This window comes from Bubalus kerabau, chromosome X (assembly GCF_029407905.1).
Source record: "Bubalus kerabau isolate K-KA32 ecotype Philippines breed swamp buffalo chromosome X, PCC_UOA_SB_1v2, whole genome shotgun sequence".
NCBI classification, from domain to species: Eukaryota; Metazoa; Chordata; class Mammalia; order Artiodactyla; family Bovidae; genus Bubalus; species Bubalus kerabau.
The window spans coordinates 23,761,762-23,788,800 of record NC_073647.1 but is presented as its reverse complement, the minus strand read 5'-3'; the positions used below and the strand labels follow the sequence as shown (position 1 = coordinate 23,788,800).

The following is a 27,039-nucleotide window of genomic DNA, read 5'->3' as shown; positions in this document are numbered from 1 at the left end:
TCACCATCAGGACAACAGTGAAGAAATGACTTTCAAAGCGAGCCACTATGATGATCTCAGATTTAAATATATATATATTTGAAGTGTCACTTAAAAGAGGAAATAAAGAGGAAGTGAGAAAAATCAGAAAGAGTTTTAGAAGGAAATATAGAATACAAACACAGAGTTTTGATTAGAGGAAAATGAACACTTCATGAAACTGAGAAGCTCGTAAGGACAAATCTTTGTCATATTTTAGGTGTTAAAATTCTCTTCCAGTCTATTTCTACCAGCCACTTGTGATCTGTTTTAGTTCCATGTTGCCATGTGCCATGACTCAAAACACCCGTTCAATCATGCTAAGTCCTGGCATTTACCAAGCCCCCACCTGTTATGGACATTTCAAGCCTTTGATAGATGCTTGAGAGCTAAACATTCCATGAACCTAGCCTATAATTTAGCCAGCTGATTAATATATGTAACAGGAAAGAACAGCAAATCAAATAAGCTTCCATCTCCTTACTCTTAACTCTGCTACATGGGACCAGAGGTGTGATCATAATACCTTATGAGCCCTGCTTCAGGGTGTGATATCTTCACTAGTAACATACAACCTGTCTTCAGGCATCAAAGGACTGGAATAACTCCAAGCCTTCATTCTGCATCGGTGCTTTCAACTCCCAAGAGGGGAAGCCCCACAATTCAGGGTAGAAGTTGCAAACACGAGTGGTTCTCTGGAGTTGGTCATGGTGCCCAGAAGTGAGTGTGAGAGCACAGGGGCACGACAGGCATCCAGCCATGATCTGGGCATCACTCAGGAAGTTTAGAGTTTGTCAGGCAATAGGGCCAGATGGGGTTCTAGAAGACTGAAAGCCTCACTTGGCGGCCAGCACACAAACAGAATGATGGTGACATGAGGTCCAGCCAACACAGCCCGAGAAGGAGTCCACAGCTAGAGCGGCAGAAGCCACCACAGGTCACACACTCGGGAAGCCTCCATCACGTCTGCCTCAAACCCCAAACCTTCTTGTTAGTTTTCCAGGGGGTATGTTAATCAAAGAGAACAAGCATATGAATACAGACTGAATGTAAACAAGACCAGGTGTCAGAGGCAGGAAAACCCAAGCGAATGATGATGGCGATCACTGTACTCAAGGACTCAGAGATGAAATGGTTCAGACCGCACCGTAACTATTTTGGAAGGTTTCCACAAAAGAAAATCAAGTCTCAATTTTATATGAGATTGTTTGAGCAAGTAACGTTGTTCTAAGACAAATAACATAGAATTTTCCCTGAGTTTAATATGGGGTTATGTTTTATAAAGTTTCAAAGGAATACAGCATAGAAGCTAAGAGCATGGGCTGTGGAGCCAGAATGTCTAGAACTGACTCTTGCCTCCTCCACCACTTAGTGGTTGTCTGCGAGCACGTATTAGTTAACTTCTCTGTGACTCTGCTGATCTTTAAAATGGAGGTAACAAGAGTACCTAACCTTAACAGGGCTGTCATGAAAAATGAAGCAGTAAATACTGGCAACATTTAGAACAGCGGTTAGCACACAGCAAGTACAACCTATTTTTATTTATTCAATTTCACTCTAAAAATATGGATGTTCCAAGAAGCAAATTCCTGCAAAAGAGGAATGTATCTTCAATTCACAGGGGATATGTGGAAAAAAAGATAAGAACTCAGAATCTTGGCCAAGAGCCCAGCTGCAAGGATTTTGGGCCCAAGAATGACTGGGGCCACCACGAGCAATTCTGAAAGTCCTAGGAATTCAGAGAAATCAGTCTTTGGCAGCAAGACCATCCAGGGGGAGAACTGTCCCTCCCATATTTTCAAGGAGGTTTACAGATGACAGAAACCTTTGGAGATTGAAACTCTGCTCTTTTAATCCTCTAGTGAAAAGACAGGACCTACTAGATCTAGGTCCCCTGCTCAGTCTTGGGCTGGGGAAGGATCTTCCCCACGTCCCTCTTACATGTAAGGGCCTAGTGAGCCCAGTGGATGATCAGACCTTCCTACATGATCAAAAAGGCCTTGCTTTGATGAGGCGAATTAATGAGGTATGCTCCCTGTGGCTCACACCTCTGATCTTCAGTTTGCCTATGAAGATGAACAAGAAGAGGCTGCCTGTACTCCAGGAACCATAGCTTAGTCTTGGATCATGTGAGTTCATTCAGAATAGAATGTCAAGGACATGCATCTGAAGACGTGGTCTTCTTAGGCCACTTACAAGATGAGGTAAGGCTGCTTGTGGGGAGACTTCACTTGAGTGAGCACACTCAGGCCGAAGGTCTCAGAAGTGGCAGAGCTGAGACTGTGCCTTGTCTAACCCATCCCTGAGCCAGGATACACTGTGGTCACCCTGCTGTGCCCAACCCAAGATGAGCTCAGGTGTAAGCACCTGGAGTGCAGAAGACTGACAGGAGACTGTTCTCTGACCAACCCATGGACAGGCTGATGCTGCGATGGCAACGGCCCAGCACCTATGAACACTTGGTGACTAGGGGAAGAGAGGTCACACTGTCAGGTCCACCAATCTCACCCCAGAGCCCCAGAGCTAAGCCCCTCCTATTAGGAAGGGCTTCTCAAACCTTGTGACTCAACATGACCCGGAGAACCCAAGGAAGTGGTGGCTCAGTGGCTCACTGATGAGGCAGGCTATGGGCAGGGGTTGCCCTGAGGTCAGCTGTGAGGAGAGGAAGGGCAGACTTCTCCAAAGATTCTGAGGCTTCTTTGAAACCTCCCATCACTTTCTCTCTTAGTGGCAGGGAGTAGGGAATGCCTGCAGCCACCATTTCTCAATCCCTTATAACTGAAAATCCTTTCTTTGGTAATTTTGCTTAAAATTCTATCAACCAGGACTTCATCGAGTTAACAATGTTCCACTAGAAAGCAGAAAATTCACTGGTGGGTATTAGTGAAAGTAGCTAAGGATATGAAGTTTTTCAGTGTTATCAGCAATGCTACGTAAAATATTTTACAACAGAAAGATTTCTTTGGTGCAAACTTGAAAGTTTCTTGTTTTATATGTTCACAGTGACTCAAAGTTTCCACGTTCATGACTTCACCAAGTTGTTTTTTATTTTATTTACTGAGATACTATTTACACAGCATAAAATTAATCATTTTAAAAGTGTACACTTCAGTGGGTTTTAGTATATTCATAAAGTGGTGCAACCATTACCCTTATCTAATTCCAGAACATTTTTATCACCCCCTATTCCCTCTCTTCCCAGCCCCTGGCAACCACTAATCTACTTTCTGTTTCTGGGGATTTGGCTATTTGGGTATTTTCATATAAATGGAATCATATGATGTGTGACCAAAAATTTTGTGGCTGCTTTCTTTCACTTAGCATGTTTTCAAGGCTCTTGCGTGTTGTGGATGTTTAAGTACTTCATTCCTTTTTATTGCTGAATGATACCCTATTGTCTGGATATCCTGCTGCTGCTGCTGCTGCTGCTAAGTCGCTTCAGTCGTGTCCGACTCTGTGCGACCCCATAGAAGGCAGCCTACCAGGCTCCCCTGTCCCTGGGATTCTCCAGGCAAGAGTACTGGAGTGGGCTGCCATTTCCTTCTCCAATGCATGAAAGTGAAAAGTGAAAGTGAAGTCGCTCAGTCATGTCCGACTCTTAGCGACCCCATGGACTGCAGCCCACCAGGCTCCTCCATCCATGGGATTCTCCAGGCAAGACTACTGGAGTGAGGTGCCATTGCCTTCTCCTATAGTCTGTTTATTCATTCTTTGACCAGTTGATGGACATGAACTGCTTCTATTTTTTAGCTATTATGAATAATGCTGCTGTGAACGTTGTTTCTGCATGTGGATTTATTTTCTTTTTTAAATACATATTGAGACAAAAAGGTAGAAGAGAGTATACAGTGAAAATTCCTTTCCCCTGCCTGTTCCAGACACCTATTCCCCTTTCTCCATCAGGAACCAATGATACTGGTGTCTTATGTTTCCTGAGATACTGGGCATATGAAACACAGACAGCCATGCACATGTTTTCTTTTTAAAAAACCTAACAATGATACACTACACATACTCTTCTACACCTTACCTTTCCTATTCAATATATCTTAGAGTTTTCATGTTAGTACTTCAAGAGCCTTGACTTTTGTAACATGTATATGGTATTCAGCTGTGAAGATGGACCACAATTTATAGTTCATTATGGATAGACATATAAGTTATTTCAAGTCTATTATTACAAACACTGATGTAAGAGATATATAAAGTTTAAAATGATGGGATGTATTAACTAAAAAAGTCAGTGAGTTTGATCAGACTGCCTTTCTCTAATACCAAGGGTCAACTTGCACTAAAAGAAGCAGCATTGTGATTTACAAGGAAAGAGACAGAAAGGAAAAGGCTGAAGAGATCTCAAGTGGATCAGGCAGCACCCACCAAAGCTTACTGAAACGGCAGATTATTTTTGTTCAGGCAAAGAAGATACCACTTGGAAATCCCATGCCAACTACGTTAAGGTTACCCTCAGCTAATAAGCCACCCAGACAGGAAGTGGTTTTGATTCCAAGTTGAGTGCTCTTTGCACCAAACCACAATGCTTGGCCAATGAGTTACAAGACAATAAACTGAGTCAAACACTTATCCTGACAACATACACACGTGCTCATCGCGGTGCAGTGCCGCACCGTGAGGCACCGGGGACAACTGAGATGTGATCCCTCGAGACTGAGGAGGCGCCTAGTGTTCATCAACTCTTTAGGCAGAAAAGGTATAAAGTATATATGGTATTTGACTTTCACAGGTGCACGTTCTCTTCTTTATCTACTGAACAAAATAAAAGGTGGCTTCTCAGTTGGGGATAAGCTGGACTGGAGCCAGCTAAGCTGGGCACAGGACCTCCTAGGCCAGCGGACGGGCACAGGAGCCCATGCTCAGCACTGCGCCAGAGCCGGTGTGGCTGAGTCACACGGCTGACCTTCACCTTGCCCGCCCGGAGGGCAACACTGCACACCTTCCTTATGGAAACCTGTCAGGGATTTTCCAGTTCTGCATCAGAGCTCTAAATGGACCCTGTGAGTGTTCCTTTTGTAAAGCAGAAGAGCAACTTAGTGTCTATTATCTCAAAAGTCAGTCTTTTCTGAAATGGGCACTTGCTTTTTTAAATTTCACTTTAGAAGCCAGGCGACTCCTGCTCTGTCACTGACTTAACCAACTTAGATTGTTCCTCCCTGTTTCTTTGACAAGCAAGAAAAAGAAATCTCCCTCCCACTCCCACTCCAATCTCACAGTGAACATTTACAAAATTAACTCTTTGGGTTTCAGGAAAAGGGGTTAATGCTTATAAATCAGCATAATATATGCAACTGGTTAAAACATACGTCTACCAGTGATTTTTGTTAGATGTTAAAACAGGGATCCTCAGTCATGGTGTTGTGGCAGGTCAGTGTAGAGGGCCAGGAGTATACTAAAAATCACAAAAACAAACTAATTTTAATTCTCTTCAAGCTGTCTACTCATTTAAGGTCATAAATAAATGCTAAAATATGTTATATAAATGACTACACTGGACAAGGGAGTGGACAGAGAAAAGATGAATTCAGGAACTGTGGAAAAGGATGTTTAATTTGGAAAGTTTGTAGCAAGTGCAAAATCAATTACAAATTATGTTTGTCAAAGTAATTGAAGACATTATAAAAGTTAAATTCATTTTTAGCTTCCATTTAATGCACAGAACAGTGAACATTTGGTTGGCTTCATTGTTTTGTAACTCAATGAATGGGCAATAGACATGGAATCAAAAACCCCGTTTACCTGATCACAAACCAATTTAATTTTTCTTCCTAATCAATAAAATGGGGACATGAATACCTGACCTGCCTTCCCTATAGGATTGTTTAAAGAACCAAATTAAACCCTGTGTGTCCAAGTACTATATGAACTGAAAAGTAGTATAAAAAAATCTGGAAAAGAAAAATATATATAAAAATCAGGCTTTGGATCTAAGTAGATAGTGTCTTTTAATTTTTCAAGTGGATTTCATTTTTCACACGACTTAACACAATTTCATAGTAAACACACACACATTTATATACCACTAAAATCTAGTAGCAGAACACTGCGAAAGGACTGGCAAGGATTCTCTTTCTCTCATGTTAGCCCAAAACTTCCAAGGATACAGAATTTAGAAAACAGGCATACGAGTATTCTAGTTTTCCTTAGGGTCTAATTATTTAATCCTCTTGCTATTTCGTTAATATCTGATTCTTTGCAAAGGCACAAGCAGCAGGAACAAATATATAATAAACAAGTTCCACACAATCTTGGTTCTTTGCTTTGATCTAAAAATCAAAAGCATACTCCTCTGCCTATTTGTAGAGGGTAATTTTAAGTTGCTTTAAGTATGGTTTATCCTTCATTCTTTACAAAGAGAACAACTTGGAAAGCTCTCCACAGAAGAAAAAATTAAGCCAAGGTTGGTCAGAAGACTTTTTTCCCCAGAAAAATTAAATAAAACAAGCAGCACTTTTTATTTGTTGTCAGAGGGCTGGAGATTTAGTAACCACTTGAAGAAGTGAGTTAATCCCTTTGTAACACAGCCAAAACAGGGTTTATTTTCCTACTGTTATGATGGTAACTTAGAACACACAGGACAACAATATCAAATATCAATTCCCTCCAGAGCTGTAACTTTCTAAATGTAGTAATTAGTAATTTGTCAAGATTATCATTCAACATACAAATAATTTCTACAGAGTAATTGTGCCTTGATGCCACTTTCTATATCAAGTCCTCAGATGCTATCAAATATAAACCAGGTACTGTTTTCATGAAAGAAGAGTACAGGTGTTACAGATGGATAAACTGAGATGTTAAAAAGATTAACTGTCTTGCCTTAAGAGAGGGGAGCAAGGGCAAACTAAGAATAGAAGCTCATACTGTCACCTGTCCCCATAAATCTAGAAGCTTTCCGCCTTCCTACTAGGTACACAGTCTAATCAATTTCTACGTGGTTTGAACATCTGTTTTGCAGTCAGGAAGTGAAGTTTCTAAACTGTTTTGTGGACATGTCGTTTACTCCAGGGTGGCCCTGTACATATGAATGACAGAATATAAAGTATTCATATACAAAACAACAGTTTTCAAACAAAATCAAATCAGGTTAATAGTAATTATTCAAAAACTTGAATTATAACAGAAACTAGACACAGTTTTAAACCTCTCTACTACACCATATACAGTAAATTCGTTTTATTATCGGAGCTTATACAAGTCTCAGATCAAAGAGCAAGTAAGTAGTAGAGGAATCAAAACCTTTGCAACCTAATAAGTCTCTTCCAAGACCAAAGGGCATTATCCTTTCATGGCGCTAAGGACTTCTAATAGGTTTTAAAGAAGTAGTGTGTCTGTCTCAGGGCATTGCTTAAATTTTTACAACTCCCTATAGGTAATTTTTAAAATCCATGTTCTTCTGACACATTTAAGATATATCTAACCACCCAGTTCTTTACCCATATCCCCAATCCTAACTTTTTATTCTTAAACATTAAATTTTTCTTAGAAGCTTCACAGCTTGGAAGCATCGAAGAGATCTGCTTCTACCCAGGCAACAGCAGCTGGAACTGAAGTGGAAACTGAGGGATTAGCCCCTATAGGGAGGGGGCCCAACTCCTTGGAAATGCTTTTAAGGGCTCTTCAGCCAGCTAACTCAGGAGTGCAAGGGAAGACTTCCAGAAGGAAATATACCCAGCCAACCCTGGGGCCAAGGGAGAATGTTTGGATGGGATTCTTGGGATTGAGAATAAAAAGAACAACAATGCAGCTTTGCAAGGACAGAGGGCGTGCTTTCCACATCAAGGGGACAAAAGCCACACTGAAAACCTCTCATCTCCATCCCAGTCTCAGTGTTCCCAATTGTAACAAGAGTGTTTCTTAATGCACTTAACACCTTGACACCAGGGTTTGGGACAGGATCTAGCAGAGAGCAAATTTAGTCCTTAGTTAATTGTTTCCCTGTTTTCCAAATGCAACAGATTTTGTTGGACTGACCAACACTGATGTATTTTTTAAAACACTTTTAAAGATGACATCCTGCCTCTCTGTAAGAACTGGAAGTTATTTGGCTCCTGTCTCAACGATGAAAACAAAATTTACAAGCATACCCCCCCTTCTCTATCAGGGGTCAGCAATGTCTGAGTCACAAAAAAGTCCAGATTTAAAAATAAGCCAGTGTTCTTTTCCAACTCCATACCAGAATTCCAGAAAATGTGCGACTTTTAAAGTAAGGCTCCTAATTTTTTTGCCCAGTAAAAGTGGGGCATCTATTTGACATCTTCTTTCACGGGACCCTATGCCATTTTAGGCATATGTGTATATTGTTCGAAAAGCCAGACTCAAAGTATGTAAAATACATGAACTTACTTGACTGGTGAAATCTACCACATATTCTTGGAAATGCATCCCGAAGTCATTTGGACTGATAGATACAGACAGAGGGATGACTAGATATGTCATCAGACAAGCAGAGTCAAATGCTGATGGGACACTCCAGAGGCTGGGGATACAGGTGTTCTTCACACCATCATTGCAAATTGGAAATCTTCATAATAAAATTTTAGCAGAAAATAAAAATAGATAAGCAAACACTTAAAAAAAAATCAACTTCAGTGATAAACAAGGCAGGTACTGGCTTAGACTACAGGCAGAGAATGTGGTCCAACCCAGAACGAAAGGACCAAAGTGAGTACGGCGTCCTCCAAGTGAAAGAAAGAAGCCAGAACCACTGTAAGGCTTTTCGAGCATCATCAAAGCAGCCCTGAAAATCTCCTAACGAACTGTACTATTGCACCCATACATTTTCAGACTTGTGTTGAACACTTGGAGCTATGGGCCAAGAGACAGACCTTTCGCAAGGTTCCCTAATCCATTCACACGGCCCCATCCGAGGGATGACACTGGAGCCCGCCTCCAGCCTCTTGACTACCTCTCCCCTTTTATGGTGGTTTCAAGTTGAAAGCAATACTCATCTGTTTCCAGATTCCTAAAGGTACTAGAAAAAAAAAATCTAAATATAACAGATGGATAAGTGCTCACGGTAACTGGAAACCAAAATGTAACTTCAGCTTTTGCAGGCCGATGCCCTAACACATGGCTTTAGTGTAATGGTCTCACTGAAGACCTTTTGTCTTTATTCCCACAACAGAAATATTATCCTGACTTTGATGGATGACAGATAAGTGTTATTCAAAATTTTATTTTAAGCTGACATTAATAACCTTTACTTACTTTAAAGTCATTCAGTAAGTGTTCTCGTGTATGTCAAAATTTTCTATGAAACACAGTTGAGGGTGTCTGTTGCTTTTTTATTGTCTTTAAAATAGTTCGATGCACTTTAAAAATCTAATTCAAATGTTGGTGAAACCTCTGAAACATTTCTATGAGTTATAGGGTTCCATGGAATATAATGTGAAAACCAATAGGTTAGAAGGACCCTCTATTTGTGGTCAGTGTTTATAAAATCTACCATCCTTAGGTAATATAAACAGCCATGGAACCCTCTCAAGATTTTATATAATGCTACCATGCTGGTAACTTCCTGTTTTGGAATCCGTTTCCTCATCACTTATAGTATTTAACTCAAACCCCCTGCCCCACTATCCTCAACACCAATTCTCCAGTTTTACACCTATAAACAAGACCCTCAATTCTTATTTCCTACACGGGCCTTTCAAGTTTCAACACTACAAATAACGTGACCATGTAATGTGGGAGATAAAGGGCAGCAATATAAAGTGCTTTTCACTTGCTGGTGGTGAAAAATAAACAAAAAGTCCCCCGAGTCTGAAAATGGAGCTTATTTCACACTCAACCTACATCTTTTCCTAGCCACCACCAAAGTAAGTGTCAGAATCTTAGCAAATCTGATAGCAGGGCTAAGAATTTCAAAATTGCAACCACATAATGATATGCATGCTGCAGCATCTGAGGGTGAAGTATATTATATGGACACCTGCAGGTTGCTCTCAGTGAGCATCTGAACCTACTTTAGTGAATAACACACTATGGATTATGAATCCCCTAGCCACGTACACTGATACTACATACAAACTCCTCACCAGAATCCACAGAAAAACTCCACTGGTTCTGGGAAAGAAACACTTGGAATATCTTAGGGAAATTATTAATTCATACCCCTGAATCAAGTATGGGCTTTCCAGGTGGCGCTAGTGGTAAAGACTCCTCCTGCCAGTGTAGGAGACATAAGAGACGTGGATTGGGAAGATCCCCTGGAGGAGGAAATGGCAACCCACTCCAGTATCCCTGCCTAGAGAATCCCATGGACAGAGAAGGCTGGCAGGCCACAGTCCACAGGGTCGTAGTGAGTTGGACACGACTGAAGTGACTTAGCAGGCATGCACAAAGCAGGTATAAAAATGGTCATCACACACACATATCGTGTGGATTAAGAGGTTTCCATAGTCTTGGAAAGACCACAAATTCTCACCAAACTACCTAAGGACCACTGCTTTCCTACTTAGGTGAAGAACTGGTACAGAAACTAAATGTTCACCCATCAGATGGAGATCCTTCAGTGAGACATGCTATACAAAGAAGGAATTATCTGGCTGATAGGAAAGCAGAATGAGACTACTATCCTAAACACATTTTAATATACGTCATCCTTTTTAAATTTAAATTGATTTCATCCTTAGACCTATTAAAACAAAAGTAAAACATTAAAAATTAAAGACATGAGGAAATAAGCACAGTTCTCCACAGCAGGCTTTCAACACACAAGGATAACATGATGATAATGATGTTGATGTGGATAGCGATGAGGATAAAAGTGCTTGCTATGCTTCCGCAAGCACTGTTAACAGCTTTCGGCCTTGACGTTTTAACTTCTGTAAAAGCTTTGACCTCAGCTATGCTTACTGTACTGACCATAATAAAATGTATATGACTATGACCTTAATCTCATAAATTTTCTAAGTTCACAGTTGTAAGACACTTGAGCAAGGTTTCAACCCCAGAACTTCTGAGTATCCAACATTCGTCTCACAAGTATGGATTTCTTTCACAAGTGAGCATCTGTTGTTGGCTTCTCAAATCTCTGTACTATTAATAGAAGAGTTGATGATGGAGAAAACCTTAAAACAACTTCCATATCCATTGAGTTTTATGATGTTACAAAATTGTAATAAAAACATTAAGTATTCACGAGTTCCTATCAGACTTGAACTGAACTTGATGACAGACTTTAACACTAATATTTTATTGAGGAATAAGGATGTAAGGGCACTTAAGTCGCTTATCTTGTCTCAGTCTTTGTACAGTCCTCATGAATCATTTACTAATTCCTTTGCTTGGTTTTAAAGAAAATTAACACGTGTGAGTTTGTTCCTAGAGAAGATGAAAGGACTTGCAAATAGATAAATTATCCATGAGTAAACTAACACACTACACACTAGCATTAAATATGGCACTGACTCGATTTGTGATATATTATTAAATTTCCTAAAACTGAAGTATCTTTCTTGTAAGTCTCAAAATATCATACGGAAGAGGATAAAAAGTTTTACAAAATGATTTGAACCAACTTCAAGTTCAAGATGGTTTGACTCTACCTACCTCACTGCTCAGAGATCCATGTTTTCATTTCACATCATTTGGGTATGGACAGAGCACTAGATTTGAATTCCAATGTCCAAACCTGACTTCTTCTGTGGGAATCTCAGTCAAATCTAACCTTTCTAGTTTAATACATTTGAACTCTGAAATATGGTTTCAACATTTCTATGCATGGAGACTTGGAATGATGTAATAGATAAAGGAGATACTTTTTTAAAATAAAAAATTATAATATCCAATCAATGTTCCAATTGATTTAATATTCTTAGAAAAGATTCACTTTTAAAAAGTTCTCACTGAAAGTTAATTCACATTAACAATACTTTATTTTAATTGAAAAAAAGTATTTCCTGGGGCCAATGGTAATGTTGCACATGTTTACGTGTGTATGTATATGTTTATCTAAAAGACTTCACTTTCTCTACAAGTGCTCCATGAACTCTGATTGAACATGGCAGAAGAATCGAAGACTCTGGAGATACCACTCTTCCAGAGTCCAATTCGGACACTTTCTCTAAGTGAGGCAGTTTCTCTCTTATGGTAAAAATGAATTCTCTCTATATCAGAGGCTGGGAAAGTCAAGAGATGTACAAGAGGTCAAAATTAAGTCCATTAAATCCCAGCCCTGGATTTAGTCACCATGGAGACAGGGGAGATAAATAAACCAGCAACCTTAACAAATGTGCTGCACCTTTGCCAGACATCTCTCTGACTTTACCGTTATTTTTACTTAAGTATCTTTCAGTCCAAACATAACTGACGATGAAGACTATGAAACCAAACAGAACGAGGCCCAAAAGAAATAGGAATGCTCATGCCGGCAAAGGGCAGGCAAAGAGTCAACAGCAGCCCCCCTCAGCAGTGTGCTCTCTGTTCCCCTTGAAAAACGATTGCAACACGAAGCTCCAGAGGCAATGACATATGGGGAAAATATGTGGCCCTACAGCCAGAGGAAACCATGTCAAAAAAGAAAAACAGACATGAAGTAACTGACCTAATTAAAGGAGAAAAGTATACTGAGAGCAGGGAGACGGGAACACAGCTGGAGGGGAGGGGGCGCTGTGAGAAGCTCAGGACACTGAGGTGGGGTTTTGCTGCTTCTTTGATGGAAACCAGGAGCTGAAACGGGTGCTGCCCTTCATCATGGCTCCACTGCAGTGAACACAGAATCCAGACACGTGAAGGTCCACCCCCGGCCCTGCTGCACACCAATGAGAAGCTCTGAGACAGTTACACCTTGTCACATGGGACACCAAGATGCCTTGCCACAGACCACAGGAAGAAAAGGGGGAGGCTTGGGATGGTGGAATGAAGCAAGCAAGAAGGAACTAGACTATCAGAGCTTGGCATTCAGGTCCTGGGCAGGAGTCTTCACTGTGTTTCACAATTATGTACTAAACACCTACTGTGTGATCAATGGACACAACACTGCTTGTGATGTGGCGTTGACTTAAGAGGTAAAAGCTGAAGACTCTCAACGTCTAACGTGTACAAACAGGATAACAACACAAATAAAACCTCAAACAGAGTGCTACTTACATTTGTCCAGGTGCCTTCTAGTTCTTCTCCATATGTACACGTCACTTGACAAGGTTATAACTACAGCAGATATACCATTTTGCATTCTACATTTTTTAATCAGGTTGTATTATACAAATTCTTTCATACTGTTTTGCAAGTGTCAAAATTTTAAACAGATACATGGAATTCCACTACTTAGAAGTATCATAATTATTTATCTAAAACTATTTGTTGAATAAATGAACCATTTCTCTAATGTTGGATGTTTAAATTCTAATTTTTGTCCTTATAAACAACACTGTGATGAATATCCATAACATACAGCTTTTTTCTTTTCTTAGAACAGCTTGTTTCTTAGGACACATTTCCCCCAGATAGGATTACTGGATCAAGGGGTACCAATCTTTGTGACTTTTGCCATATATTGCCAAATAATGTTCCAAAAAAGCTTTTTACCAACTTACAATGTTACCAGCAATGAGTAAGTGTTTACTGGTTCCAAGGTAACCATAGTAGCATCAGGTTTTCTTTTTGTTTTTGTTTACTTAACAGATGAGAAATGTACCTCGTTGCTATTTGAATATGCTCATCTTTGCACATCTGTGATGCTGAACATTTTTCCATGTGTTCATTTACTTTGCAATAGAACGTGAATGTCTTTTACCCATCTCCCTACTGGAGAATTCATTTAGCCAACAGAGATGGAGACTCTCTGATATGCCAGGCCTTACAATCTATATGAACTCCGTGCACAATATGGAAACCAATTATCCTTTCATATTTACTATGAACTTTTCCTGGCCTGTTTCCCTTTTCAATATTTTGCCCCAGCTCTACTGAAGCATAATTACAAAAACTGTACATATTTAAGGTATACAATACAACGTGATGGCTTGACATGCATACCCTGTGAAAAGACTATTGCTATCAAGTTAATATAGTCACCACCTCAGTTACCACCTCGTCTCTGTGTGGTGAGAATACTTAAGATCTACTCTGTCAGTCCATTTTTATACATTTGATTCCATTGATCTCTTCCTTTCTGAAATCTATCAATTTATTTGTGTGGCCATGTGGCACAGTTTGCAGGATCTTAATTCCCCAACCAGGGATTGAACCTGGGGCCACAGCAGTGTAAGCATGGAGTCCCAACCACTGGACCACCAGGGCAGTCCCCAGAGTTTGATCATTGTATGGTTTACAAGGTTATCATATTTCCAGGGATTTGATAATTACACTATTTTCTGTGGTCTTCTTTATAAGTTTCTATAAGAGTCTCATAAATATATCCTGTAATTATAAAATTCAAAGCTTCAATTTCTACTTCATGATTTGTGACCTTTAACATATCTCTCTCTTTCAACAGAAGCCCTTAGTTTAAAAAACAAGATACAAAATAAAAGCTGGGGCTTCCTCGTGGTCCAGTGGCTAGGAATTCACTTGCCCAGTGCAGGGGGCCTGGGTTCGATCCCCAGTCACAGAGTGAGATCCACAACTAAAAGTTCACATGCCAAAACAAAGACGTGGTACTGATGCTCCTGCTCTGAATCAGGTCCCATCAGAAGTTATCCCTCCTATCAGATGTTTACCCTCAACCCTTTTAAGGTATTCCCTTCAAATGAGCATCCCTAGTATGCACTTGAAAATTCACACACTGCTATTTTGAGAGGAAGGATGGCTCTAACTTTGTAGTCGCAATAGTGCAATAGACCTGGGGTTGAAAAGTCACATGTGTGTAAAAGCCAAGCAGGTCTTACAAAATAGTAAGACATTCAGATAATGGCACCCGACCCTTGTCCTTAGTGTCAAGGAGATAACAGAGTGGTGGACACTGTGGCAAGTTTCAGAGCTCATGTTCTATCTAAAGATACAGCAGCTATTTGGCTCCAGCCTAGCATTGCTCAACAGGAATGCAGGCTCAATGCTGCCAGATCTTCTGATATTTCAAGAGAAGATGAAAATCTGGATTTTTTTAAAAAAATGTGAAATCTCTCAATTTCTAAATGATTGGCAATTCACTTAAAATTTTAAAAGAACACCTCTGTGTGCCAGATCCAGCCCACCAGCTTGAGACCCTGGCTCTAGACAGAAGATTTCCAAAGTCTTTAAGCCTGTGTGACCCATCTGGGCTGCTTTTCCTGCTTACTACTAGTGCACCAAGAAGAGCGGTCACATGAATAGACATGGTACGAATCAAATCACCATGACTACTACTCTTACAAATTTTGTTTTGTGAATATTAAAAACTGCCAAATCGATAATGAAAGTGACCATATGTCAATGATACAAATATTTCCTAGAAGTGAAATTAATGTTTCCTTAATTGACAAAATAATCTCTACTACAAAAACTAATACATAGAATACCCAGCTCAAGTATGCATTAAGAATTACATTGTATTCAAGTTTTTGTTCCAAGTAATTCCATACCTATTGGGCAGCCAAAGGGAACAAATTCAAGTTCTTCAATTATAAAGCTTACCTGTGAAAAATTCTGTGCTAAACATAAAACAGGATACATTATCATTAAAGAAACACAAAATATATCCTCATGTGGAAATTGCAAAGTCCATTTTCCTTAACTGTCCAGTTTTTCCAAATAACTTTTAAAAACAAGAATGTGAAATACAGTCACATTTGTTTTCATTTTGGGGGCATTTGGGTCCCAGACACAGCTGCACATGCTCATATGGAGGTGACATAATTCACCGGCTCAAGGAGCAAACTGGAGATGGGGACTTTGGTTTGCACCCCTGAACCCATACTGGTCTACTCAATGCTGGGCAATTTATTTTAAAAAGGAAAATCAAGCTTCAGCTTCCTCATTTGCACAAGGGAAAATAATCTAGGGATGTCCTACCCTTGAAGACTATTAAACCAAAATGTATCATTCTTTTTGTTTTGCTCACTCTTATATTCCTCATCTAGTCCATAGAAGGGCTGAATGAATGAATAAAGAAAGGAAAACACATCAACACATCATAAGACACCACAGCATCGTGACTGTTGAGCTATTACTTTAAAATCAATGCCACAGATTTGCACAGTGAAGCAGAACTTAATGGATTCTATTTCATTAACTCACTTGAGAAGTTCACTGCTCTCAAAGAAAACCCAAAGATGTTAAGTTTTAGGCAAAGATGTCATTAGGGGTATTGTTAATATCAGAAAACCACTTCAAATATGCCTTCACAGGACTTAAACTAAAATGTTCCATTTTAAGAATACAGTCTTGTACACATAGTTTCTACTGAAGTTTTCTTACTGACAAAGTTTGTCAGGGCTGCAAACTACAGTGGAAGTGGTAAGAGCAAAAAATGTATCTGACAGGCCAAGTTTCACCTGGCCAGCATTTCCAACTCAGTTGATGGGAGGATGTTTTTAGCTTTTCTGTGTATGTCCGTAAACAATCCAGTGTTTGTTTCTGTGGAAAAATAAAAGTAAGACCTGTGAAAGGGCACAGAGCAAAAACCTTGGCTCCTTAAACAGAGCTTTTCAACTGCCCTAGGGCTCCTTGGAGGAGAAGAGTTGCAGCCTCCTACTTGAGCCAAGGCAGTTCTGGTTTGGTGTTCTCTACTGTGGATGTGACTGGTGATAGAAGCAAGGTCCGATGCTGTAAAGAGAAATACTGCATAGGAACCTGGAATGTCAGGTCCATGAATCAAGGCAAATTGGAAGTGGTCAAACAGGAGATGGCAAGAGTGAACATCGACATTCTAGGAATCAGCGAACTAAAATGGACTGGAATGGGTGAATTTAACTCAGATGACCATTATATCTACTACTGCGGGCAGGAATCCTTAGAAGAAATGGAGTAGCCATCATGGTCAACAAACGAGTCCGAAATGCAGTACTTGGATGCAGTCGCAAAAACGACAGAATGATCTCTGTTTGTTTCCAAGGCAAACCATTCAATATCACGGTAATCCAAGTCTATGCCCCAACCAGTAATGCTGAAGAAGCTGAAGTTGAATGGTTCTATGAAGACCTACAAGACCTTCTAGAACTAATACCCAAAAAACATGTCCTTTTCATTATAGGGGACTGGAATGCAAAAGTAGGAAGTCAAGAAACACCTGGGGTAACAGGCAAATTTGGCCTTGGAATATGGAATGAAGCAGGGCAAAGACTAATAGAGTTTTGCCAAGAGAACACACTGGTCATAGCAAACACCCTCTTCCAACAACACAAGTGAAGACTCTACACATGGACATCACCAGATGGTCAACACCGAAATCAGATTGATTATATTCTTTGCAGCCAAAGATGGAGAAGCTGTATACAAGTCAGCAAAAACAAGACTGGGAGCTGACTGTGGCTCAGATCATGAGCTCCTTATTGCCAAATTCAGATTTAAACAGAAGAAAGTGGGGAAAACCACTAGACCATTCAGGTATGACCTAAATCAAATCCCTTATGATTATACAGTGGAATTGAGAAATAGATTTAAGGGACTAGATCTGATAGAGTGCCTGATGAATTATGGATGGAGATTCATGACATTGTACAGGAGACAGGGATCAAGACCATCCCCATGGAAAAGAAATGCAAAAAAGCAAAATGGCTGTCTGCAGAGGCCTTACAAATAGCTGTGAAAAGAAGAGAAGCGAAAAGCAAAGGAGAAAAGGAAAGATACAAGCATCTGAATGCAGAGTTCCAAAGAACAGCAAGAAGACACAAGAAAGCCTTCCTCAGTGATCAATGCAAAGAAATAGAGGAAAACAACAGAATGGGAAAGACTAGGGATCTCTTCAAGAAAATTAGAGATACCAAGGGAACATTTCATGCAAAGATGGGCTCAATAAAGGACAGAAATGGTATGGACCTAACAGAAGCAGAAGATATTAAGAAGAGGTGGCAAGAATACACAGAAGAACTGTACAAAAAAGATCTTCATGACCAAGATAATCACGATGGTGTGATCACTCACCTAGAGCCAGACATCCTGGAATGTGACGTCAAGTGGGCCTTAGAAAGCATCACTACAAACAAAGCTAGTGGAGGTGATGGAATTCCAGTTGAGCTATTTCAAATCCTGAAAGATGATGCTGTGAAAGTGCTGCACTCAATATGCCAGCAAAGTTGGAAAACTCAGCAGTGGCCACAGGACTGGAAAAGGTCAGTTTTCATTCCAATCCCAAAGAAAGGCAATGCCAAAGAATGCTCAAACTACCACACAATTGCACTCATCTCACACGCTAGGAAAGTAATGCTCAAAATTCTCCAAGCCAGGCTTCAGCAAAACGTGAACCGTGAACTTCCAGATGTTCAAGCTGGTTTTAGAAAAGGCAGAGGAACCAGAGATCAAATTGCCAACATCTGCTAGATCATGGAAAAAGCAAGAGAGTTCCAGAAAAACATCTATTTCTGCTTTATTGACTATGCCAAAGCCTTTGACAGTGTGGATCACAATAAACTGTGGAAAATTCTGAAAGAGATGGAAATACCAGACCACCTGACCTGCCTCTTGAGAAACCCATATGCAGGTCAGGAAGCAACAGTTAGAACTGGACATGGAACAACAGACTGGTTCCAAATAGGAAAAGGAGTACGTCAAGGCTGCATATTGTCACCCTGCTTATTTAACTTCTATGCAGAGTACATCATGAGATACGCTGGGCTGGAAGAAGCACAAGCTGGAATCAAGATTGCCAGGAGAAATCTCAATAACCTCAGATATGCAGATGACACCACCGTTATGGCAGAAAGTAAAGAGGAACTAAAAAGCCTCTTGAAAGTGAAAGAGGAGAGTGAAAAAGTTGGCTTAAAGCTCAACATTCAGAAAACGAAGATCATGGCATCTGGTCCCATCACTTCATGGGAAATAGATGGGGAAACAGTGGAAACAGTGGCAGACTTTATTTTTGGGGGCTCCAAAATCACTGCAGATGGTGACTGCAGCCATGAAATTAAAAGACGCTTACTCATTGGAAGCAAAGTTATGACCAACCTAGACAGCATATTAAAAAGCAGAGACATTACTTTGCCAACAAAGGTCCACCTAGTCAAGGCTATGGTTTTTCCAGTGGTCATGTATGGATGTGAGAGTTGGACTGTGAAGAAGGCTAAGCGCTGAAGAATTGATGCTTTTGAACTGTGGTGTTGGAGAAGACTCTTGAGAGTCCCTTGGACTGCAAGGAGATCCAACCAGTCCATCATAAAGGAGATCAGTCCTGGGTGTTCTTTGGAAGGAATGATGCTAAAGCTGGAACTCCAATACTTTGTCCACCTCATGCGAAGAGTTGACTCATTGGAAAAGACTGATGCTGGGAGGGACTGGGGGCAGGAGGAGAAGGGGACGACAGAGGATGAGATGGCTGGATGGCATCACTGACTCGATGGACATGAGTTTTAGTGAGCTCTGGGAGTTGGTGATGGACAGGGAGGCCTGGCGTGCTGCGATTCATGGGGTCGCAAAGAGTCGGACACGACCGAACTGACTGTGGTAAGACCTAAAGCTATATTTGAGGACAGGATTTTATCATTTAAAAAAATTTTTGAAAACAACCCTTCTGGATAAAGGCTGGGGCTGATAGTAAAGCCAGGACTTTAACCTTAAAATGGAAGAGGTGATCATAGCTGGCAGCTGAGAGAAACAGGGAAGGATCTCTGACTACCACTAAACTAATGAAATTGATCAAATTCAGATTAAACATTTCTAAAAAGCTGTCCTACTTGTTCACTCTTTAGGGTTTAATATCTTTAAGCTAAGCTAAGCTAAGTCGCTTCAGTCGTGTCCGACTTTGTGCGACCCCATAGACGGCAGCCCACCAGGCTTCCCTGTCCCTGGGATTCTCCAAGCAAGAACACTGGAGTGGGTTGCCACTGCCTTCTCCAATACATGAAAGTGAAAAGTGAGAGTGAAGTCGCTCAGTCGTGTCCGACTCAGCGACCCCATGGACTACAGCCTACCAGGCTCCTCCATCCATGGGATTTTCCAGGCAAGAGTACTGCAGTGGGGTGCCAGGGTTCATATTTTCTATCTAGGGTTTAATATATTTAAAAATGTCTGACAAATATTAAAAGCAGCAAGGGAAAAACAACAAATAACACACAAGGGGATTCCCGTAAGGATAACAGCTGATCTTTCAATAGAAACTCTTCAGGCCAGGAGGGAATGGCAGTACATACTTAAAGTGATGAAAGAAAACAACCTACAGCCCAGATTACTGTACCCAGCAAGGATCTCCTTCAAATATGAAGGAGAAATCAAAAGCTTTATAGACAAGCACAAGCTGAGAGAATTCAGCACCACCAAACCAGCTCTCCAACAAATGCTAAAGGATCTTCTCTAGACAGAAAACACAGAAAGGGGGTATCAACTCAAACCCAAAACAACAAAGTAAGTGGCAACGGGACTATACTTATCAATAATTACCTTAAATGTAAATGGGTTGAATGCCCCAACCAAAAGACAAAGACTGGCTGAATGGATACAAAAACAAGACCCCTATATATGTTGTCTACAAGAGACCCACCTCAAAACAAGGGACACATACAGCCTGAAAGTGAAGGGCTGGAAAAAGATATTCCACGTGAATAGAGACCAAAAAAAAGCAGGAGTAGCAATACTCATATCAGATAAAATAGACTTTAAAACAAAGGCTGTGAAAAGAGACAAAGATGGATACTGCATAATGATCAAAGGATCGATCCAAGAAGAAGATATAACAATTATAAATATATATGCACCCCACATAGGAGCACCACAATATGTAAGACAAATGTTAACAAGTATGAAAGGGGAAATTAACAATAACACAATAACAGTGGGAGACTTTAATACCCCACTCACACCCATGGATAGATCAACTAAACAGAAAATTAACAAGGAAACACAAACTTTAAATGATACAACAGACCAGCTAGACCTAATTGATATCTAGGGACATTTCATCCCAAAACAATAAATTTCACCTTTTTCTCAAGTGAACACAGAACCTTCTCCAGGACAGATCACACCCTGGGCCATAAATCTAGCCTTGGTAAATTCAAAATAATTGAAATCATTCCAAGCATCTTTTCTGACCACAAGACAGTAAGATTAGATCTCAATTACATTAAAAAAATTATTAAAAATTCCAACATATGGAGGCTGAACAACACGCTGCTGAATAACCAACAAATCACAGAGGAAATCAAAAAAGAAATCAAAATATGCATAGAAATGAATGAAAACGAAAACACAACAACCCAAAACCTGTGGGGCACTGTAAAAGCAGTGCTAAGGGGAAGGTTCATAGCAATACAGGCATACCTCAAGAAACGAGAAAAAAGACAAATAATCTAACTCTACACCTAAAGCAACTAGAAAAGGAAGAAATGAAGAACCCCAGGGTTAGTAGAAGGAAAGAAATCTTAAAAATTAGGGCAGAAATAAATGCAAAAGAAACAAAAAGAGACCATAGCAAAAATCAAAAAAGCCAAAAGCTGGATCTTTGAGAGGATAAATAAAATTGACAAACCATTAGCCAGACTCATCAAGAAACAAAGGGAGAAAAACCAAATCAATATAATTATAAATGAAAATGGAGAGATCACAACAGACAACACAGAAATACAAAGGATCATAAGAGACTACTATCAGCAATTATATGCCAATAAAATGGACAACGTGGAAGAAATGGATAAATTCTTAGAAAAGTACAACTTCCCAAAACTGAACCAGGAAGAAATAGAAAATCTTAACAGACCCATCACAAGCACGGAAATTGAAACTGTAATCAGAAATCTTCCAGCAAACAAAAGCCCAGGTCCAGACGGCTTCATAGCTGAATTCTACCAAAAATTTAGAGAAGAGCTAACAGCTATCCTGCTCAAACTCTTCCAGAAAATTGCAGAGGAAGGTAAACTTCCAAACTCATTCTATGAGGCCACCATCACCCTAATACCAAAACCTGACAAAGATGCCACAAAAAAAGAAAACTACAGGCCAATATCACTGATGAACACAGATGCAAAAATCCTTAACAAAATTCTAGCAAAGAGAATCCAACAACACATTAAAAAGATCATACAGCATGACAAAGTGGGCTTTATCCCAGGATGCAAGGATTCTTCAATATCCACAAATCAATCAATGTAATACACCACATTAACAAATTGAAAAATAAAAGCCATATGATTATCTCAATAGATGCAGAGAAAGCCTTTGACAAAATTCAACATCCATTTATGATAAAAACTCTCCAGAAAGCAGGAATAGAAGGAACATACCTCAACATAATAAAAGTTATATAGGACAAACCCACAGCAAACATTATCCTCAGTGGTGAAACATTGAAAGCATTTCCCCTAAAGTCAGGAACAAGACAAGGGTGCCCACTCTCACCACTAATATTCAACATAGTTTTGGAAGTTTTGGCCACAGCAATCAGAGCAGAAAAAGAAATAAAAGGAATCCAGACTGGAAAAGAAGAAGTAAAACTCTCACTGTTTGCAGATGACATGATCCTCTACATAGAAAAGCCTAACTACTCCACAAGAAAATTACTAGAGCTAATCAATGAATATAGTAAAGTTGCAGGATATAAAATCAACACACAGAAATCCCTTGCATTCCTATACACTAACAATGAGAAAACAGAAAGAGAAATTAAGAAAACAATTCCATTCACCACTGCAACGAAAAGAATAAAATACTTAAGGAATATCAATGAAGTCAACCACTTCAGTCAGTTTTTACAAGTCAACCACTTGTAAAAGAATGAAACTAGAACACTTTCTAACATCATACACAAAAATAAACTCTAAATGTATTAAAGATCTAAACATAATACCAGAAACTGTAAAACTCATGGAGGAGAACATAGGCAAAACACTCTCCAACATAAGTCACAGCAGGATCCTTTATGACCCACCTCCCAGAATATTGGAAATAAAAGCAAAAATAAACAAATGGAACCTAATTAAAATTAAAAGCTTCTGCACAACAAAGGAAACTCTACGCAAGGTGAAAAGACAGCCTTCAGAATGGGAGAAAATAATAGCAAATGAAGCAATGGACAAAGAGTTAATCTCAAAAATATACAAGCAACTCCTGCAGCTCAATTCCAGAAAAATAAATGACCCAATAAAAAAATGGGACAAAGAACTAAACAGACATTTCTCCAAATAAGACATACAGATGGCTAACAAACACATGAAAAGATGCTCAACATCACTCATTATCAGAAAAATACAAATCAAAACCACAATGAGGTACCATTCCACGCCAGTCAGAATGGCTGCTATCCAAAAGTCTACAAGCAATAAATGCTGGAAAGGGTGTGGAGAAAAGGGAACCCTCTTACACTGTTGGTGGGAATGCAAACTAGTACAGCCACTATGGAGAACAGTGTGGAGATTCCTTAAAAAACTGGAAATAGAACAGCCATATGACCCAGCAATCCCACTGCTGGGCATACACACCGAGGAAACCAGAATTGAAAGACACGTGTACCCCAATGTTCATCGCAGCACTGTTTATAATAGCCAGGACATGGAAGCAACCTAGATGCCCATCAGCAGATGAATGGATAAGAAAGCTTTGGTACATATACACAATGGAGTATTACTCAGCCGTTAAAAAGAATGCATTTGAATCAGTTCTAATGAGGTGGATCAAACTGGAGCCTATTATACAGAGTGAAGTAAGTCAGAAAGAAAAACACCAATACAGTATACTAACACATATATATGGAATTTAGAAAGATGGTAACGATAACCCTGTATGCGAGACAGCAAAAGAGACACAGATGTATAGAACAGTCTTTTGGACTCTTTGTGGGAGAGGGCAAGGGTGGGATGATTTGGGAGAATGGCATCGAAACATGTAAATTATCACATGTGAAACTAATCTCCAGTCCAGGTTTGATGCATGATACAGGGTGCTTGGGGCTGGTGCACTGGGATGACCCAGAGGTATGGTACGGGGAGGGAGGTGGGAGGGGGGTTCAGGATGGGAACATGTGTACACCCGTGGCGGATTCCTGTTGATGTGTGGCAAAACCAATACAATATTGTAATTAGCCTCCAATTAAAATAAATAAATTTATATTTTAAAAAATCTCTGGAGAATTCTGTATCAAATAGATGTAACAAAGGCCACTACCCTAACTGAAATGACAGGCCCTACACTGCATGTGGGACAGAGCATGGAATGGGGCGGGGTGGAGGGGAAGGCAGAAATGCAGCAACCTTTTGAATGGATGCAACTAGAAATTCTGAGTGGTCTGGTGCCAGCAAATGTTACTACCACTCTTATAAACACAAGGAGACTGGGGCCCAAAGAGCAGCAAGACTGCGGCTCCGTACACTGTGTCTAGATGAACTGTCTTGCAGAGTCCCTTCTTCCAGTTTTTGCAAAGGTGAACATCCCCTATCTCTCAAAAAAGACAGAAAAGAGTAACCTGGCATCATCACAGAGTCTCCAGAAGCTGCCGAAGCTACTAGGACTAGGCGGATGGAGGATGCCTCTCCAGGGTATGTGAAATGGAAGGACTGGCCTTGCCCGGCTGCTCACACCCACGCGGCTGTGCTCAGAACTTCAGTCCTAGTCAGAAGATGATCTGCCAACCCACATTAAGGTGACCCCACGGAAATGCTCCTAATTGGTAGACTGTGAGCGGCTGCCCCACACCTTGGCTCAGCTCACCCCAGGCCTGAAGAGTCCTGACAGCTGACTGGGCGGCCCAGGAGCTGCTCCACGCAGCTTTCCTGTTCCCTACTGTCCACAGGGTGCCAGAGGCAGATCTGTAGCCTCAGGCCGACCTTCTACTCTGCTGTGCTTGGCACATTCACTTCTCATGCCCCCAAATTAAAAGCAAATGAGATGTTTTCACCCTTGAAAAGGCAATCCCCAGAGACCTCGCATCTAGGGTAAGCAGTGACATTGGTCAGCTCAATTACAACAAACGCGCTTAAAATCTACCACACAGATAAAGATCTCTGGACAGTGTTGACGCAAATGCCACACACCAGAAGGTGGAGACTGGTGTAATAATGTGTGGCAATTGGGAAAACTTACCTCACAGTGGATGTGTGCAGAACGGGATGTATTCGGTGAGGGCGGGACACCGCTAACAACCACCTCTGATGTGCCTAAGTTAGGAAAAAATGAGAAGCAAGAGGTCAAGTTACCTTTTCAGGAGAAAAGCTAGAAGTTTCTTAAAAAAAAAAACAAAAAAAAAAAACCCTCACGATCCAAAAGTTAACTTCCTTTGAAATGGCTCACGGTAACACCTTCTTCTCTATATTTACAACTCTTGAAGTTAAGGAAAACTGCCAAGATGTTCTGCATATTTCCCCAAATGTCTGTTTATCATATAACATTTGCACCGGCAATGGATCTGGCCCCCTCATTATCAAGCTGTATTAGCTCAAACACTCAGCATTGTTAGCAGAGTGAGCTCATGGCCTATTTCAGTTTTAAATTAACATTTGGCAATCACCCGGGTAATCAAAACAAATGACTCAGTCATTTAGAATAGATTTATTAGTTGAGTCCCCCCCCCCCCTTTTTAACATCTCTAGCATATTTTGCCACAGGAGAGCTCAGAGCCAGACAGAATGTAGAGCACAAGTCACCAGAGGAATATTTAGAGGTGTTGCCATGGAGATGAGGTGCTTTGTGAGTGCTAAAGTTATCTCCAATCAACAACAGGATTAGGCAGCAGGCTGGTGGGCAGGCTCATCCCCGCATGGATGGTTCTGCCTGACTAGGAAACAGGTGTGCCCTGTGCTTTTCCCACTGACACACAAAGATGGTACACTCTGACATGCTGCCCTCTCCACACCCTCCAGGCCTCCCCACAGGCAGCGCTGACATCACCACCTTACCCGCCCCCCATTATTCAGAAAGGACTGGCTGGGGCTAAGGAGAAAGGAAGTGTGATCACTGTATCTTCCCCAACATGTGAAATCCTAAAACCCACACCAAAGGCTCTTTTATGTCAACTGTGAAATGTACATGAGTGAAAGAATTTGAAGGAAAAGACAGCTCCCTGAGAGAAGGCCCTCCTCCCCACCAACTCAGGCCCACCTGTTCTGTTCACTCCTCCATTCCCACACCTAGAACAGTACCTGGCACACAGGAGGCACTCATGAAGCATCCATTGAATGAAATAAGGCAAACAAAAACCAAAGATTATAACCAGGCTCAAAACTCCCCACCCTCCACAACCAACTTGTTTCAAGCCGATCATCAAACAAGCAGTGGTTAGAGATTTTCTTTTTAATGTTAATGAATGGGAAAATAAATCCAGTTAGTTCAACAGGCTAATGGGTTCATCTATTTAGAGACCTTAATGACAACTGTTGAAGACAACTCTTCAAATTCGGTATGGACAAGTCTGCTGATGATAGGGACAGGGGTCTTGTCTGCCAGATCTAAAGCCCCAGATCTAAAGCCCCAGATCTAAAGACAAATTTGTTAACTTTCAAAAGTGAATGCTTAAATTGACTGACTTCAAAGAAATGCCTTCTAGTCCCCTTCCCACCTACACTTAAGGAGAGACAATATTTTCTTGTTCTATCATATGAACAATGTCTCATTGGTTCCATGTTCTACCTCATTTGTCTTACAGGACTTTAAGTGTCTTGGTGACAGGGACAGAAATCCCCGATTTCTTGGGGACAGGGACAAGAATCCCTGATTTCTTTTCTACCTCCCAGGACTTAGCATGGTATGTATGTACAAAAGGCTTGGCTCAGCCTCATCTCCCACCACCCGCACCCCAATCATACGGAACTCACTGTTTCTAAAAGGTGCCACACCCTTTCATGCAGCTGTGGGAAGAATGCAGCATGGCACAGCTGTTCACAGCAAGGGCGCCGGAGTCAGACTGGCTGGGTTCATGTGCTGGCCCCGCCTCATATCAGCTGTACAACCTCTGGGAACCTCATAATGGTAAGTGACATCACAGAGGGACTGGATGCTGGCAAGATGGCAGGG

General features: G+C 40.7%; 1 protein-coding gene across 1 annotated transcript in view; it reads right to left on the bottom strand.

Annotated features, from left to right (window-relative positions):
- Positions 1 to 25,162, bottom strand: part of LOC129640320 (four and a half LIM domains protein 1) — a 41,452-nt gene extending 16,290 nt beyond the window's left edge. The window contains exon 1 of the mRNA XM_055565564.1: positions 25,114 to 25,162. The gene's annotated coding sequence lies outside the window, so the exon portion shown is untranslated. The remainder of the gene's footprint in view (positions 1 to 25,113) is intronic.
- Positions 25,163 to 27,039: the final 1,877 nt, after the last annotated feature.